The 19,481-nt window shown below is 35.0% G+C and overlaps 1 protein-coding gene across 1 annotated transcript in view; it reads left to right on the forward strand.

The window, feature by feature from the left end:
- The window catches only part of NALF1 (NALCN channel auxiliary factor 1), a 1,037,778-nt gene that overhangs the window by 509,927 nt on the left and 508,370 nt on the right, over positions 1 to 19,481 (forward strand). The window lies entirely within an intron of this gene.

A 19,481-nucleotide genomic window follows, 5' to 3' on the forward strand; every position in this document is an offset into this window, starting at 1 on the left:
ACTTTCTAATTTTTGTTGTTGGCTAAAACGGTTGCATCAAAGGCACCAAAGCACTCCATATACAATACCTTGGGGTGTCAACCCCAAAGAGGGGCCTATCAGAAGAAATACTCTCACTTTTAACTCAAATTACAAGTCATACAATTGTAGCTAAACCTTCCCAAAATCCTAGCAAACCTATGCATGGGGGGCATAGGTGTACTCATTAGGTCTTGCAGCAGTAAACAACCTGGAGTGTTTTCTTGCAATAACTGCTGGTGCAATGCCACCCCCTGCAGATTCGTGACCAATCGGCCGCTACAGGGGGGGTGTCAATCAACCCGATCATATTCGATGGTAAAAAAATGGAAAAGTGGTCTGGTCATAAAGGGGTTAAAGGGATAGTCTAGTCAAAATTACACTTTCATGAATAAGATAGAGCATGCAAATTTGATCAACTTTCTTATTTACTTCAATAAACATTTTTTCTTTATTCTCTTGTTATTTTTATTTGAAAAAGCATGAATATAAACTTTTTGAGCTGGCTCATTTTTGGTTCAGCACCTGCGTATCACTTGCTGATTGGTGTCTAAATGTAGCTGCCAATTAGCAAGCCACACCCAGGTGCTAAACTAAAAATGGTCCGGCTCCTATGCTTTCAAATAAAGATACCAAGAGAACGAAGAAATATTGTAAAATAGAAATTTGCTTAAAATTGCATGCTCTATCTGAATCATGAATGTTTAATTATGACTAGACTATCCCTTTAATTTTTACTTTGAACAATTAGTAACAAGTGGGGAAGATGATAGTTTTATTTCAGTTCTGATTAACAATATATCATAATTTTTAGAATTGTAAAAAGCATATCGAGCATGTCATTTTACACAAGTTTCCAATTTACTTCTATTATATAATTTGCTTTTTTCTTTTGCAATAATTTATTAAGAAGAATACCTAGGTATTCAGGAGTATAAATGCACTACTGGGAGCCAGCTGCTGAATGGTGGCTGCACAAATATTCGTCTTGTCATTGGCTTACTGATGTGCACAGCTACATCCTAGTAGTGAATTGTAGCTGTTTCGACAAAAATACCAAGAGGACAAATCTGATAATTGCAGTAAACTGGAAAGTTATGTAATATCGTATGTTCTATCTGAATCAACAGAAAAAAATTGGGTTTCATGTCCCTTTAAATGGACAGTAAATTCAAAATTAAACTTTCAAGATTCAGAAAGAATCTGATTCTATTATCCAATCTATTATTTAATAGTTTTTTTTTCTTGGTATCCTTTGTTGAAGAATAGGCACGTGGGCGGCAAAGTACTACTGGGATATAGCTGAACACATCTGGTGAACCAATGCTAAGGGTCATATATGTGCAGCCACTAAACTACCTATATATGCTCTTCCTCAAAGGATAACAAGAGAACAAAGCAAATTTGACAACAGAAGTAAATCGGATAGACTTTAGAGGTTTTTCGCGATCATGAGTACAATTGATATTTATGCTAGAATGATTACCGCGACTTCAGAGATCTGGTTAACTGTTTTGTGAAACATAAGTGTCACAAAACACATCAAAAATACATTACAAAGTACAGTTACACTCATAATAACACTATCTAATAACAACTATTATGGGGTCTCAGGTGTTAGAAAGAAAAAGGCAGGCAAAGGGCTTTAAGATGGAGATACATATAAATATATATATATATATAAAAAGATGGATATGTATAATTATAAACATATACTGTATATATGTATGAGTGTATGCGTGTGTACATATGTATTTATATGTGTATATATGTATTTACAGACATATATGCACATATAAACACATAAATACATACGTACACATATCTCGTCACCCCCTCCTCCCCCTGCTTTCAGACCTCTGTAACACTTTCTGTCAGTTTAGCCATCCTATGTTTTAAGATATAATCTGTAAATTCCATCAAATTGGTCAGTATTGCTTTAGACTTGAAAAAGGAAGACATTCTCCCGTGCTTTGGAGCCCTTTGCAGTTAAGTAGAGGAAAACATGTAAAAGCATATTTATGCAATATTCATATGTAATGAAGGTTTTAACTGTGTATTTACTGTAAATATTTGACATTCCAATGTTCTGCACATAGCAGAATATCTTCTATGTATTTTTAAAGAGATATTTATATATATATACAGTATATCTGTATATATCTATACCTGTATATAATCATATATATATATATATATATATATATATATATATATATATATATATATATATATATATATATATATATATATATACAGTGGATATAAAAAGTCTACACACCCCTGTTAAAATGTCAGGTTTCTGTGATGTAAAAAAAATGAGACAAAGATAAATCATTTCAGAACTTTTTCCACCTTTCATGTGACCTATAAACTGTACAACTCAATTGAAAAACAAACTGAAATATTTTAGGTAAAGGGAAATAAAAATAATAAAATAAAATAATATGGTTGAATAAGTGTGAACACCCTTTTATAACTGGGGATGTAGCTGTGTTCAGAATTAAGCAATTACATTCAAAATCATGTTAAATAGGAGTCAGTACACACCTGTCGTCATTTAAAGTGCCTCTGATTAACCCCAAATAAAGTTCAGCTGTTTTAGTAGGTCTTTCCTGACATTTTGTTAATCGCATCCTACAGCAAAAGCCATGGTCCGCAGAGAGCTTCTAAAGCATCAGAGGGATCTCATTGTTAAAAGGTATCAGTCAGGAGAAGGGTACAAAAGAATTTCCAAGGCATTAGATATACCATGGAACACAGTGAAGACAGTCATCATCAAGTGAAGAAAATATGGTGCAACAGTGACATTACCAAGAACTGGATGTCCCTCCAAAATTGATACAAAGTTGAGAAGAAAACTGGTCTGGGAGGCTGCCAAGAGGCCTACAGCAACATTAAAGGAGCTGCACGAATATCTGGCAAGTACTGGCTGTGTGGTACATGCGACAAAAATCACCCGTATTCTTCATTTGTCTGGGCTATGGGGTAGAGTGGCAAGACGGAAGGCTTCTTAAAAAAAACATCCAAGCCTGGCTAAATTTTGCAAAAACACATCTGAAGTTTCCCAAAAGCATGTGAGAAAAGGTGTTCTGGTCTGATGAAACCAAAGTTAAAATTTTTGGCTATAATTCCAAAAGATATGTTTGGCGCAAAAACAACACTGCATATCGCCAAAAGAACACCATACCCACAGTGAAGCATAGTGGTGTCAGCATCATGCTTTGGGGCTGTTTTTCTTCAGCTGGAACTGGGGCCTTAGTCAAGGTAGAGGGAATAATGAACAGTTCCAAATACCAGACAATATTGGCACAAAACCTTCAGGCTTCTGCTAGAAAGCTGAACATGAAGAGGAACTTCATCTTTCAGCATGACAACGACCCAAAGCATACATCCAAATCAACAAAGGAATGGCTTCACCAGAAGGAGATTAAAGTTTTGGGATGGCCCAGCCAGAGCCCAGACCTGAATCCAATCGAAAATCTGTGGGGTGATCTGAAGAGGGCTGTGCACAGGAGATGCCCTCAAATTCTGACAGATTTAGAGTGTTTTTGCAAAGAAGAGTGGGCAAATCTTGCCAAGTCAAGATGTGCCATGCTGAAAAACTCATACCCAAAAAGACTGAGTGCTGTAATAAAATCAAAAGGTGCTTCAATAAAGTATTAGTTTAAGGGTGTTCACACTTATGCAACCATATTATTTTAGTTTTTTATTTTTATTTCCCTTTACCTAAAAGATTTCAGTTTGTTTTTCAATTGAGTTGTACAGTTTATAGGTCACATTAAAGGTGGAAAAAGTTCTTAAATTATTTATCTTTGTCTCATTTTCTGACATCAAAGAAACCTGACATTTTAACAGGGGTGTGTAGACTTTTTATATCCACTGTATATATATATATATATATATATATATATATATATATATATATATGTATATATATATATATATATATATATATGTATATATATATATATATATATATATATATGTATATATATATATATATATATATATATATATATATATATATATAATATTTATATATATATATATATATATTTGTACCAAAATGCCAGATAAATGTAGAGATATGTATTTATGAATAACTAGAAAATATTCTTCTTTGTAAAGAACATTGAAAGGTATGTGAATATGAGTTTGGTATAGCGCGCAAGTAGGGTGTATTTCTTCTCTATTGACTTCTATAGGAGAATAAGTTATCGTGTGCGTGATATTCTAAATGCTATAGAAGTAAGCTGTTTCTGCTCGTCTAGTTGGCGCAAGATTGCAAACTTTTTACTTTCAACTCATAATACGAGCACAACCCACATGCGCTTACAATTTACTTCTAGCGCAATTAGTGCTTTAGTGTAAGCACTAATTAGCGTTCCACTTGGAATCTGGCCCTTAATGTGGTCTATGTAAAGGGGACTTGACTTGACTTTTTGATGTATAGTCCTATGGTCTTTCTATATACTAAAGAAAAGGATTTCACAGATACCTATATAGGAAAAAAAAATTGAAGTTCTGTGGATATGACCATTCAGCAGGTTATTTAATCCCATGAAAAAAACTTTAATATTTACTAATGGAAAATGTCTGCTCAGTGCTTATTATAACAGGAACTTGTTCAGCAGACTTCAGAGTTTTAATTTTTTTTATTTGAATTGCATCATATAGTATAGCACTCACTGTCATAATATTGCCTAGTAAAGAGTATGGGCACCTTTTCCTTCAGAGCAGTTATAGAATCATATAACTGTCTGTAATGGAGTATTACACAATTTGTCAAGACTCAATAAAGAACGTGGAGTTCTAGTTCCTACTCTGTGATTTTCCATAATGTTCTATAATGTTTAAAGTCCATTTAGAGACAGTTAAAACTAGGAATGTCTGAATATATTTTTTAAAACTTAAGCTTTCACATTAACATGTTTTTTTTTTTTTTGTCTTTTATTTTAAATATTTTTATATGACAAATAAAAATGGATATTTGGGCACAGAACTCCTTATATAGAAAAGCCACACAAACAGTCAGTCATTTCTGTGTACAGTTTTGCATTTGAACTGGAATTTCACAGATACAATTTAAATATTTCAAGAAGAAAAAATATCTTTCTATGAAAAGGTTAGGTATATGACTGAATACAGTTATATTTTTATATTATTTTGGCATTCACCATCACATTCTTTATTAAAGTATAAAAAGTATTTACAATTATATAACAGCAGAATAGGAAAACAAAATTAGCGGAGACAAGTTTCTGTGTCAAATTTAATCATAATACATAGTATCATATTTTATATCTTGTTGATTACTAGATATAATATACTAGTTTCCAAGAGTTACACTTCAGTCAGTTTACAGTTCATACCAATTTCTTTCATTGCATTAAAAAGTCAAAGGAACCCCTTAAATCAGACTTTTGAAAAAGGTATCAAAAGTATTTTGACAATGGTAAGTGGTAATTGATGAAGTGCAGTTCAGAATATAATAGGAAATTCTTTAAAAATCCTTTAGATGGTCACAGTTAATAGAGAGGGATGTCCCTGATCATTTGTCATGGTTTCTTTGATGTTTAATGATCAAAGAATATTGCAATATGATAGGAATAGTCAAGGTTTCACAAAGTAAAGCACTTGAAAAGTAAAATGTCAACTACCATGACTTCTAAAAAATGGCTTAAACTTCATAAATTACATGTCACATTCTATTACTCTCTATTCAGATAGTTATTTTAAGTCCATTCATATAATATACATTCCTTCCTTATAGCATTTAACCCTTAATATTAGCATTTGTACTATAGATATTTGTATTAATTAGGGGCCGATTTATCAATGTCCGGATCATGTCCGCCATACATCGCTGAATGCTGACAGCATACGCTGTCAGCATTTAACATTGTACAAGCAGTTCTGGTAAACTGCTTGTGCAATGCTGCCTTCAGCAGATTTGTGAACAATCCGCCGCTAGCAGGGGGTGTCAATCAACCTGATCATACACGATCGGGCAGATTGATGTCCGCAGCCTCAGAGGAGGTGCATGAGTTAAGGAGCAGCGGTCTTAAGCCAGCTACTTCTTAACTCCAGTTTCCGGCAAGCCTGAAGGCTCACACAGAAACAGTTTCATTAGGACCAATTCAGGCCATGATAAATCGGCCCCCAATAGTGGTGTCATATATTCTTTTAACAGTATTGGTGCTACTCTTAACACGTAAACACATTTTTGAAATGTATATTTTTTAATTTAGTTCGTTCTTTAATTTGGGAAGAAATTCTTCAACTTATATCTCTAGATAATGTGATGACATTGGAAAGATTTGGCTTACTAAAGAGTTGTGTTTTTTATAAGTCCTTAGCATTGTTTCATGTACTTTAAATGGACATAAATATTTAAAAAGAAAATAATAACCCCTTTAAATTGTAGCTTTCCAGCCCCAGCTGCTGCAGCCCACCGGGAAATCTCCTGGTATCCTGGTAGGCCAATCCGGCCTTGAGCATTAGCACTCATGATAATCTACAATTTTTTCTGTGTATACATGTTGTCATTTTCTATATAGTAGGCTGACAAACTGTTCCAGTCAAAAGACCTGTTAGATAGATATTAAAATGCTTTCATTGGTAGGAAAGGGTATATTTTCTAATCACTTTTATTAATATTTCCTCAACACCATAATTAAAGTAAATTGTTAAAAACAAACCATTCTGTTTATTCTAATACCATTCTTGATTACTGTGTTTGGTTATGATTTCTCTGTGACATGTTTATACTCAGGGGAATTTAAGTACTTAAACTTTTTAAGAAAATTAAATTATTTTATCTTAATATAAACAGACAGTTTGGTCTAGATTTTTGAGATATCATCTTGTCACTTTATTTCAAAGGAGCTGACAATATGTTACCAGCCGTATCATAAACAAACATCCAGATCTCATGAGAAATTACTAATTCATTTTCAAGCCCATCTAACAACTCTTTTTTTAGTACAGCTGTTCTTGAAATATATCAAAAACATTTCCTATGAGATGCTTTTAGATTCCAATTGAGATTCATTAAGTTTCCATGAGATGGTAAGTTACTGGGTTAGAAGAGGGGTTACCATAATCATACATCTAGCCACAGGAAGTCACTAAATTAGTTTACTATGGACAAGATTACAAATGACACATGATTATTATTGACTGAGCAGTGAGCACTAGATCTTGCGGAGTCCTACTGCTGATATTATGGCCTATTTTGGTTCCATTTTTCATGTGACTAGATGAACATAGTATTGGTTATTGATATTCATGAAATACAATTATAGTGTATTAAAATATAATAATATATTTAAAAAATACAAAAATCACATTTATGAATTAAATATTAAATTTAAAATGAATTTTAACTATAAAATAAATATAAACTATATTTTAAATAATAATATTCATTTTTAATTTTATATAATTACAATTTACATTTAATATTATTAATATTATTATTATATTTTTAATTCTCAGTTATTGTATTTTTATATATGCATTGGTGCTTTTTTGATTGTGGGCTACTAAATAAGTTTATTTATATGTAATTTTTGATAGAATTGTAAAAAAGATTAAAGTCCTTTGAAACTGAACAAAAGCTTTACAAATGCTTTACAGCTATTCCAAATAAAGATTTGTCTCATTTTAAGTTAGCAAATATTAGTTTCAATTTTGACAGCATAAATGTGTGTGTAAGTTTGGTGGCATTTTGTGGATAGACATCTCTTCTTGAATATACTTGCAATCTTTATGTAATTTAGCAGTTCTGCAAGAAAATTAGAGAGATTATGAGATCATACAAATAAAAACTTTTTAAAACTTTGGGTTTCTTGCTGAAATTATTTGCACACAACTACTGCAGTTATAAAACAAATGGTTGTAAAAGCATCTTGGAGGTTCCCTTTGTTCAGAAATAACAGACATGTATGGCTTTGCTATTGATTTTCAATTAGAAGGCCACAAATTGCAGCTGCTCACCTCACTTCTGAAATTACTAGCATTGAACGTGTTAATCAGGTAGCTTGTAAGGCTAATTTTAGATGTAGTGTAGAGATTACCCTCCAACCCCTCATCCCTACCTGATCCCTCCTAAACAGCTTTCTTCCCTCTCTCACCTTCCTCTGGTCACTTTCATCTTAGGTACTGGCAGATATTCTGCCAGTATGATGTTTTAGGGCTTTTTTTTTTTTTTTTTTTTGCAGCATAGGATCACCCTTACCCTCCTACCTCCCTGATCCCTCCCAAGCAGCTCTCTAGCCCTTCATAGAAGCATAAAATGAAGCAATAGAGTATATCCCTTCCTGAAATAATCGAATTCTAGTGGAAAGTAATCCCAGTGTCCCACTGATATCAAATCTACTTTTCAAATCAGTGATATAATGTCTGATTTGCAGATATGCAAAAAAACTTTATTGGTTAATCCAAACCTTGCACGGATATTATCAAATGGTTCAATCGACATATTGGCTCTCACAAGTTGTATTACCCATCTTAACCCCTTACTCTTACAATTTCCAAATACTGTATTAGAATTACCAGGTATGAAATCTGTATTGCCCTGGATTGGGAGCAATTCTGAAAAATATGGTGACCGTTGGATTTCTAGACAATATTTCTGCCAGGCTTTTACCACGTTAAAGAATGTTAATAGATTTTAAACCTCCGGTGGTAAAATGGACAAAGGGCAGTGGAGAATTGCTTTTAGATCCATTGAGGCAATCAGGCTGGATACACATTGTAAAAGGGAGATATACCCATTCTCCGTGATCCAATTTACTGCAATTTTAAGAATAGCTATGAGATTGTAATCTCTTATATTGGTGAAAGCCATACCTGCCACCACTCCAGGCTTCATTAAACTCATTAGAGCTATGTGTGGTCTTGCTTTTTTTCAGATAAACCTAGTACAGAGTTTATTAAATAAGTGTATGTCTGATTTATGGAGAAACACTGGTATGTTTTATATCAAATACAGTAATTTAAGAAATAAGTCTTTATTAACATTATCCAGGCTGTCATCCAATTTCTTCTTAACTTCTTTAAAGAAATTAGGAAAATGTAATTTGTACCATTCATGTGGGTTTTTGTTTTAATTCTTAAAGATTATTTAAAAGGGTGTTTAATCTGACATTGTACAGGTTTCACTAGCCATAGTAACTCGGACTTTGATAAGTTGATCTTGTAACTAGAAATGGCCCCCGAACACGTGGACAAACTGCAAAAATGTAGGTAAATTAGACTCCAAATGACTCAGAAATAATAATAATAAATTGTCTGCATACAAAGATAATAAGAGATTTTGTCCACCTATTTGGATGCCATTTAGATGTTACCGAAGTAAAATGGCCAGTGGTTCCAGGGAAATATTAAAAAGCAAAGGACATAAAGGACATCCCTGTCTAGTACTTTTTTGTAGGTTAAAACTGACCGTATTTGAGCCATTAACAATGATAGATGATATTGGATTATTGTAGATCAGGCGTACAAAATTATTAATTTGTCCTGTAAGGCCAAATTTACCAAATGTAAAAAAAAAGATGGTCTCAACTAATATAATCAAATGCTTTTTCAGCATTTACTGTTAATATAGCTAAATCAATTACATTTCTATGTTTGAGAGAATTACATTTATTCCAGAAAAAAGTCCAGTATTAATAATACCTTACATATATTCTTGACAGGATTCCTGCCAGTCATAAATCCCACCTGATTTTCATGGATTATTTTCCCTAAGTGGGGCTTTAACCTTTTAGCAATAATTGATGTTAGCAATTTGTAATCTGCATTTAATAAGGAAATTGGCCTATAAAATGAGGGTAGTTCAGGATCTTTATTTTTTTTAAGAATTAATGTAACTTTAGAGGCTGCAAAATATGGGGAATAAAATACATTATTGGAAAAATATAGATTAAATAGTTTACAGAGTATAGGCACAGTTTGCTCCTGTGATATTCTGTAAAATTCTATGAGTAAAAAGTCAGGGCCAGGGACTTTATTTAAGTGAGTGTTTTGAATGTTCTTACTTATTTCTTGTATAGAGATTGGTTTGTTTATTTCTTGTAATATTTCCTGAGGAAATTTAGGAAGTACAAATTTTCCCAGAAAATACTTTTCTGCTTGATCGGGTAATTCAGATTTATATATGCTCTGAAAATAATTGAAAAAAGCTTCTTTAATATCTACATTATTGATACATTTTTTGTCACCCACTTTAATAACTGGAATTGTGTTTTTAGTTTTTTCTTAGTGATTCTTGCTAAATATTTAGCTGATCTGCCATAATGACCTCCATATAATGCTCTAAACCTAATCTCTTCTTGAGCGGTCTTTTGTTTTAGAAAAATATCTCTCTGGGTTTTTGCATTTATATAGATAAGCCATAAAGGTTTACTAGTATTGGAAATGTAAGCATTATAGCAATGTTTAATGCAGTTAGTTAGTTGTATTTCTCTTTGCTTGGATTTCTTTTATAAATAACACATATGGGCCTTAATATCACTCCGTAATACTGCTTTAGCAGTTTCCCAAAATGTTTCCACTTTCTCGAGATAAGAGGCGTTAAAATCATAAAATTCCCTCCATTTAATTTTTAACCAATTTTGAAAATGTATATCATGTAATAAGTATTTAGGAAAAAATTAAATATTGTTATTACTGGGATGGAGGGATTTGACACCAAGTTCCAAAGAAACAATAGCATGATCAGACAGAGTTGTATCTTTAATATCTGCTTTAATCTCTAATCCACTCATTGTTTCTGTGACCAAGAACATATCTATCCTCAAGAGGGATACACAAGTGAAAGATTTCAGGTCTGGATTTTGAATACGCCAGATGTCATTAAGTCCCAGCTTATTACAGAAGCTTTGTAATATTCACACTTTCCTGTCTCTTTCATTTGATTTACTCTTATTAAGCTTATCTAAATTAGGCATAGAAATTAAATTAAAATCCCCTGCTACTATTAGGTTTTGCCCAATATATTAAATTAGTTTCAGTGCCAAACCACTCCAGAATTTCTTATCTATGACATTGGGGCCATATGTGTTACATAAAAAAAAATTGTCCAATTTTAATCTCGAGAATTTGGAATCGCGTCTCAGGATCAATTTCACTGTCCATTATTTTACATTCTGTATTTTTATTAATTAAAATCACAACACCTCTTTTCCTTCCTCCACAAGGGGCAGCTATCACCTCACTGACCCATTTAGACCTTAGTTTGGCAATCTCGATTCCATTTAAGTGGATCTCTTGAATCAGGGCTATGCCAGGTTTAAACAGACCTAGGTGTTTGATAACGGCCTTCCTTTTGATCGGAGAGGTGATACCACCTACATTCTATGATATAAACCTAAGAGAGACTGTGCCCATGCATGACTTTCAATAGATTTAATACAAAAAAACAAAAAAAACTAAAAAAAGGGGGGAGGGAAAAAATAAAAAAAACAAGAAGGGGTAGAAACAAAGTCCCACCCCCACTACCACCCAACAGGGTACATTCTTTCTAACACTTATTAGAAGACCTAACGTAAGCATAATTAAATAAAAATATTTAAAATAAAAAACCAAGCCCGAGTATAAAAATTTTTTTTTTTTACAAAATATATAGTCCGTACCATTTCTCAGCTGGTGGAAATTTATCTACAAATCCTCCATATATCATTCCTCTATTTTATGAGTTTTGCAAAAATTTTGAGCTTCTGTTACATTATTTAGCATATGTGTAATCCCCTCTACCAAGACTATCAATTTTGCAGGATCGACTAATCTTACATCATAATTAACTTTTAAGAGTTTAGAGCAGTATGGGGACATCTCTCTTCTTTTATATAGAGTTTCAGTTGAGAAGTCCTGAAATATCATAACTTTCTGTTTATTTATCAAGAAGGGGTTAATCTTTCCATAAAATTTGAGATAATTAATTTTGTCTTGGAAATTAAAAAAATTAAAGGGACACTGAACCCAAATTTTTTCTTTCGTGATTCAGATAGAGCATGCAATTTTAAGCAACTTTCCAATTTACTCCTATTATCAATTTTTCTTCATTCTCTTGTTATCTTTTTTGAAAAAGAAGGCATCTAAGCTACTTTTTGGTCTAGAACTCTGGACAGCACTTGTTTGTTGGTGGGTGAATGTATCCACCAATCAGCAAGAACAACCCGGGTTGTTCACCAAAATGGGCCAGCATCTAAACTTACATTCTTGCTTTTCAAATAAAGATACCAAGAGAATGAAGAAAATGTGATAATTGCAGTAAATTAGATAGTTGCTTAAAATTGCATGCTCTATCTGAAAGAAAAAAATTGGGTTCAGTGTCCCTTTCAGTATAACAGGTCTGGGTTTGACAGCGCCATCTGAGTTTTTATGAATTGGACCCATTCTATGCGCTCTTTCAACTAATATTGGGTAAGATAACAGGCACATTCCCAATAGTTGGGGTAACTGCTGTGTCACAAAATGCATGAGGTCCTGAAACTCGGGTATTTCTGGCAAACCAATGATTCTAAAATTATTACATCTAGAGCGGTCCTCCAAATCCTTCACTCAAGACTGAAGTAATAATAATGATTTATTATGCGCTGTGCTAGTATTGTCTTGCATGTTTATTCTATCTTCTATATCAGATATCCTGTTTTCGGCTTCTGTTAATCTAGATGTAAATTGTCTTATCTCATTGGTAAGACCATTTATATCCCATTTAATCTCCTGCTTCACCTGTTCAAGTTGGGGAATAAATACCTTAGATATTTCTGACACTAAGATAGACATATCATATTTAAACAAGTTTGTCTCCCTCTGTTCTTGCGACATTTCTGAGCTCACATCATGTTGCTTAATATTCTTTTTATCTCTCTGCTTAGGGGCCATATTAGGTGAATTGCTTTTACCATGTGATACAAATCTTTCAATTGACACAGCAAACCCATGAAATAACAAGGCACACTATCTGTGGACACAGTGCAAAAAAAAAAAAAAAAAAAAAAAGGAGAAGGAGAACGGGAGAAGTGAGAGAAGGATCCCTTAGCGATATAGGGAATTAAAAAGAGGTATATTCCTCTGCAATGAGATAGTAACTATGTGATATATGATGTGTGCAAAAAAAAGGGAAAAAAAAAGAAATAAAGGAGTGTATAAAAAAGAGTTTATCTCTTGTAGTGAAACGGGCCCTTTAGAGAGACCTATAGTTGTTCAGAATAAGGGAGATAATTCTCAAACCCAAGTAATAGTTTTCCAAAGACATTATATGTTAATATATCACAAAACTGTTTATGTAGGCAGACATAAGTAAATAAGGCAAAACACCTTCCATATACTGTTAGGTGAAAATGACGGGCCCTATATTCTGCATATGTCTCATAGATATAGAAAAATCATAGGTATAATAAATATGGTCAAGCAGATTTATAATACATAGAGTCCTCCATATTGATTGTTTTAGAAGACCAAAAAAAAAAATAGTCTCTGTATATATGTGGTTCTTCATTCCTACCCAGTGGTTCTTGGGAGCAATGTTAGTGCCAAAAAAAGGCGGAGGCTTAGAGAATCCAGTCAGGAACCACTAATGTGTTATATACACAGCAACCTTCATAGAGTTCCTGATTACTCGCACCCAGGATATAACATGCTTCCAACACTTTTTTTACCAGGATACAATGTTCCTTTGCCTTCAGAAATCCCTTTTAGGTTTTAAGGGCCACAAAGTAAAATAGAAAAGTCAGCCCCAGTATATAGTTGTCAGCCCTTCTGCTTATCAAGACCTTACCACACAGGTAGCTGATTTGGGGACAATGGGCAATCCAAGCTTGCAATATAATAGAAGAAAAAGTACTCACATAACCTCCCTCATGCTGCACTCCAAAGATCTTAACTTGCCTCTCTCAAAGGAAATCAAACACTCAGATATGTAGAGAATGAAGCAGAAGCACTACTCTGCAGGAAGACAGATCAATTAGCTTACAAATTAGGGCTACAGATATTAGTAGTTAGCGTAGGGTATGTTGTATCCAGGTACAATCTAACCAGCTTCTGTATGTTTCACCGCAATGGTCCCAGGATTTCCCCGTCCCTTGTGAGCTGAATCACTTCTCAGAGCTACGATACTGGCTTGCAAGGAGCCCAGGACCCGGAGCTTCAAATCACCGGACACATATGCTTTCTCTTCAGCGTACTCTGCTATGAAGATGCAGCATTTATTATAGTATAACCACTGATACAAGGTAGCTGGCGAGACTGGAACAGCTGATACAAAGAAACCAGCAAGACTAGGACGTCTGATACAAGGTAGCCAGCGAGACTGGAGTGGCTAATGCTGGAATCGCTTTAGCTGACGAAGCATTTAACAGACTTCTGTAGCGCTATAGAAAGCAATCTTTCCCCAGACCGGGTATTACTTTGACGACCAAGGAGACCAGCGACATGGAATCGATCTCTCTCAGCGCTAAGTAGCAGGCGTCCTACTTGCTCCACCCCATCCGGAAGTCAGATCCCTACCTTCTAGTAAATATTTTTCTGCAAGGTAGCAATCTTTCCCTCCCATCCCTCTGCAATGATGGGCTACCCTACCACCTCCCTCCAACACTATCAATGGCTCCACTACACCCAATACAGACAGTGACACTTCTGTGTCACTGCCTGTATTAGCTATCTGGTTTCATTTGGTAAAACGCTCCCTTACAATATGAAGGCAGATGCCTTCTGCCTCTAGCTGCAGTCTTGGCTGTCTAATCTGACAGCCGGGACTGCAGCATGAGGTAGAATGTTGGATCTAAGTGCTTTGCCAACAGTTTACAAAAGACAAAGTACCTTGTGATATAGTACCTACATTCATATGGCGAGGTTAACATAGAAAAAGAAGAGACACTGATCCTTGACCCGGGATCCTGGATGTTGATGGTTAAGGTTCTGTGATTCATAATTGTGGAAAGCTACTGCAGGGTTCAGGAGTTGGAAATAACACATCTTTTCAAACATATTTAAACATATTCAGAGTGCATAGAACACAAGTAGTATTGAGTTTTAGAGTATATGACTGCAGACTTGATAAACACAGCAATAGATCATAGTAACTGAGATATGATGCAAGATACATAGTACACAATATGTCTGGAGAAGATGACTATAAATCACATAATAGTTAATTGATTATTGAAATATGTTGCTTGATGCAACGTACAGTATATGATATAGCTCTGGCATATGACTGTATAATTTACAGTAATACTTGACTGGGATATGCAGCAAGATCAAAGTATACAATCCAGTTGTAGCAGATGGCTGAATAATCACAGTAATATTTGAATGGTAACTGAGGTATGTAAATAAAGCAGGAAATAAAACAGAATATAGCTGGGTACTTGCAGTCAGTAGAACAAAGGCAGAGTCATCAGGCAGGACAGGAATATTACAAGGAAAGGTCACACTGCAACAGACAAAGTGGTCTGAAACATTACAGCTGGTGCAATAAACCTAGGCTTTTGGATTTACTAAATAGAGGCAAGTTCCAGAGACAGACAAGTTCCAGCAGAAGGAAGTATGAAGGCCATGCTACAAACAGCCTGATTGACAGGAGAAGAGTAGAAATGGTAATGGTAGCAGCAGACAGGCAGGCATGACATTCTTGTTGTGCTTGTGACTCACTGTTACTCTGAAACCTCTAAAGCAGAGGGGCTGAACCTCAAATGGATGACAAGTTTCAAGTTCAACCCCTATAAAAATTAATTGGCCATGCATCCTTCATCCTTTAAGGACTGTTCACATGATGATTGTGAGGTTTAATGTGAGGTTTAATGTGGCATTACATACTCTGTAGTGTAACTTTAAAAAATAAAGAAAGAAAACTCATTGTTATTTCACAAAGCCTATTTACTAAGGCCTAGATTTAGAGTTTGGCGGTAGCCGTGAAAACCAGCGTTAGAGGCTCCTAACGCTGGTTTTAGGCTACCGCCGGTATTTGGAGTCAGTCAGGAAAGGGTCTAACGCTCACTTTTCAGCCACGACTTTTCCATACCGCAGATCCCCTTACGTAAATTGCGTATCCTATCTTTTCAATGGGATCTTTCTAACTCCGGTATTTAGAGTCGTGGCTGAAGTGAGCGTTAGAAATCTAACGACAAAACTCCAGCCGCAGAAAAAAGTCAGTAGTTAAAAACTTTCTGGGCTAACGCCGGTTCATAAAGCTCTTAACTACTGTGCTCTAAAGTACACTAACACCCATAAACTACCTATGTACCCCTAAACCGAGGTCCCCCCACATCGCTGCCACTCGATTAAATTTTTTTAACCCCTAATCTGCCGACCGCCACCTACGTTATACTTATGTACCCCTAATCTGCTGCCCCTAACACCGCCGACCCCTATATTATATTTATTAACCCCTAATATGCCCCCCTCAACGTCGCCTCCACCTGCCTACACTTATTAACCCCTAATCTGCCGAGCGGACCGCACCTCTACTATAATAAAGTTATTAACCCCTAATCCGCCTCACTCCCGCCTCAATAACTCTATAATAAATAGTATTAACCCCTAATCTGCCCTCCCTAACATCGCCGACACCTAACTTCAATTATTAACCCCTAATCTGCCGAACCGAATCTCGCCGCTACTGTAATAAATGGATTAACCCCTAAAGCTAAGTCTAACCCTAACACTAACACCCCCCTAAGTTAAATATAATTTAAATCTAACAAAATAAATTAACTCTTATTAAATAAATTATTCCTATTTAAAGCTAAATACTTACCTGTAAAATAAACCCTAATATAGCTACAATATAAATTATAATTATATTATAGCTATTTTAGGATTTATATTTATTTTACAGGTAACTTTGTATTTATTTTAACCAGGTAAAATAGCTATTAAATAGTTAATAACTATTTAATAGCTAAAATAGTTAAAATAATTACAAATTTACCTTTAAAATAAATCCTAACCTAAGTTACAATTAAACCTAACACTACACTATCAATAAATAAATTAAATAAAATACCTACAATTATCTACAATTAAACCTAACACTACACTATCAATAAAAATATTAAATACAATACCTACAAATAAATACAATTAAATAAACTAACTAAAGTACAAAAAATAAAAAAAAACTAAGTTACAAAAAATAAAAAAATATTTACAAACATTAGAAAAATATTACAACAATTTTAAACTAATTATACCTACTCTAAGCCCCCTAATAAAATAACAAAGACCCCCAAAATAAAAAAATGCCCTACCCTATTCTAAATTACAAAAGTTCACATCTTTTACCTTACCAGCCCTGAACAGGGCCCTTTGAGGGGCATGCCCCAAGAAATTCAGCTCTTTTGCCTGTAAAAAAACACATACAATACCCCCCCCAACATTACAACCCACCACCCAGATACCCCTAATCTAACCCAAACCCCCCCTTAAATAAACCTAACACTAAGCCCCTGAAGATCTTCCTACCTTGTCTTCACCTCACCGGGTATCACACCGATCCGTCCTGGCTCCGATATCTTCATCCAACCCAAGCGGGGGCTAGACATCCATCATCCGACGGCTGAAGAAGTCCAGAAGAGGGTCCAAAGTCTTCATCCTATCCGGGAAGAAGGGAAGATCCGGACCGGCAACCATCTTCTTCCAAGCGGCATCTTCTATCTTCATCCGATGAGGACCGGCTCCATCTTGAAGACCTCCATCGCGGATCCATCCTTCTTCTCCGATGACTTCCCGACGAATGACGGTTCCTTTAAGGGACGTCATCCAAGATGGCGTCCCTCGAATTCCGATTGGCTGATAGGATTCTATCAGCCAATCGGAATTAAGGTAGGAAAATTCGATCGGAACAGCCAATAGAATGCAAGCTCAATCTGATTGGCTGATTATATTAGGGTTTATTTTACAGGTAAGTATTTAGCTTTAAATAGGATTAATTTATTTAATAAGAGTTAATTTATTTCGTTAGATTTAAATTATATTTAATTTAGGGGGGTGTGTGTTAGGGTTAGACTTAGCTTTAGGGGTTAATACATTTATTAGAATAGCGGTGAGCTCCAGTCGGCAGATTAGGGGTTAATGTTTGAAGTTAGGTGTCGGCGATGTTAGGGAGGGCAGATTAGGGGTTAATACTATTTATTATAGGGTTATTGAGGTGGGAGGGAGGCGGATAAGGGGTTAATACATTTATTATAGTAGAGCTCAGGTCCGGTCGGTAGATTAGGGGTTAATAAGTGTAGTTAGGTGGAGGCGACGTTGTGGGCGGCAGATTAGGGGTTAATAAATATAATATAGGGGTCGGCGATGTTAGGGCAGCAGATTAGGGGTACATAGGGATAATGTAGGTGGCGGGGGTGCACGGAGCGGCAGATTAGGGGTTAAAAATAATATGCAGGGGTCAGCGATAGCGGGGGCGGCAGATTAGGGGTTAATAAGTGTAATGTTAGGGGTGTTTAGATTCGGGGTACATGTTAGGGTGTTAGGTGCAGACGTAGGAAGTATTTCCCCATAGGAAACAATGGGGCTGCGTTAGGAGCTGAACGCGGCTTTTTTGCAGGTGTTAGGTTTTTTTTCAGCTCAAACAGCCCCATTGTTTCCTATGGGGATATCGTGCACGAGCACGTTTTTTAAGCTGGCCGCGTCCGTAAGCAACTCTGGTATCGAGAGTTGCAGTGGCGTTAAATATGCCTGTACGCTCCCTTTTTGGAGCCTAACGCAGCCATTCTGTGAACTCTCAATACCAGAGTTATTTAAAAGTTGCGGCCAGAAAAAAGCCAGCGTTAGCTACGCGGGTCGTTACCGACAAAACTCTAAATCTAGCCGTAAGGATTTATGTACCAATATTATTAATGAAATTATTAAAATTCATGTGATTCTCTTATTTTGCCCCTCAATGAGCTTGATTTTTGTAATTTAATGACAAGAAACATATACATACAGTCAATTTAAAAGTAGGCATTATTGCATAAATTGTGTCACTAGAGGTCTTCATGATTAAAGAGATAGTCAACACCAAAATTGTTATTGTTTAAAAAGATAACGCCTTTACTATCCATTACCCAGCTTTGCACAACCAACATTGTTATATTAATATACTTTACACTGTATACTGTATAGTATACTGTATACTTTTCACAACAGGGGACTGCTAGTTCATGTGGGCCATATATATAACATTATGCTCACACCCATGGGTTGTAGCAGACACTGCACTAATTGGCTAGAATGCAAGTCAATAGATAATAAATACATAGCCATGTGATCAGGGGGCTGTCAAAAGAATCTTAGATACAAGGTAATTAGTAAAAGTGTATTAATATAACCATGTTGGTTATGGGGAATGGGTTATAAACTGATTATCTATCTTTTTAAACAATAACATTTTTTGAGTTGACTGTCCCTTTAAGTTTTTTTAATTAAAGAAACATATCATCTTTCCACCATCAGCTCTAATT

The sequence above is a fragment of the Bombina bombina genome, chromosome 3 (genome assembly GCF_027579735.1).
Source record: "Bombina bombina isolate aBomBom1 chromosome 3, aBomBom1.pri, whole genome shotgun sequence".
NCBI lineage: Eukaryota > Metazoa > Chordata > Amphibia > Anura > Bombinatoridae > Bombina > Bombina bombina.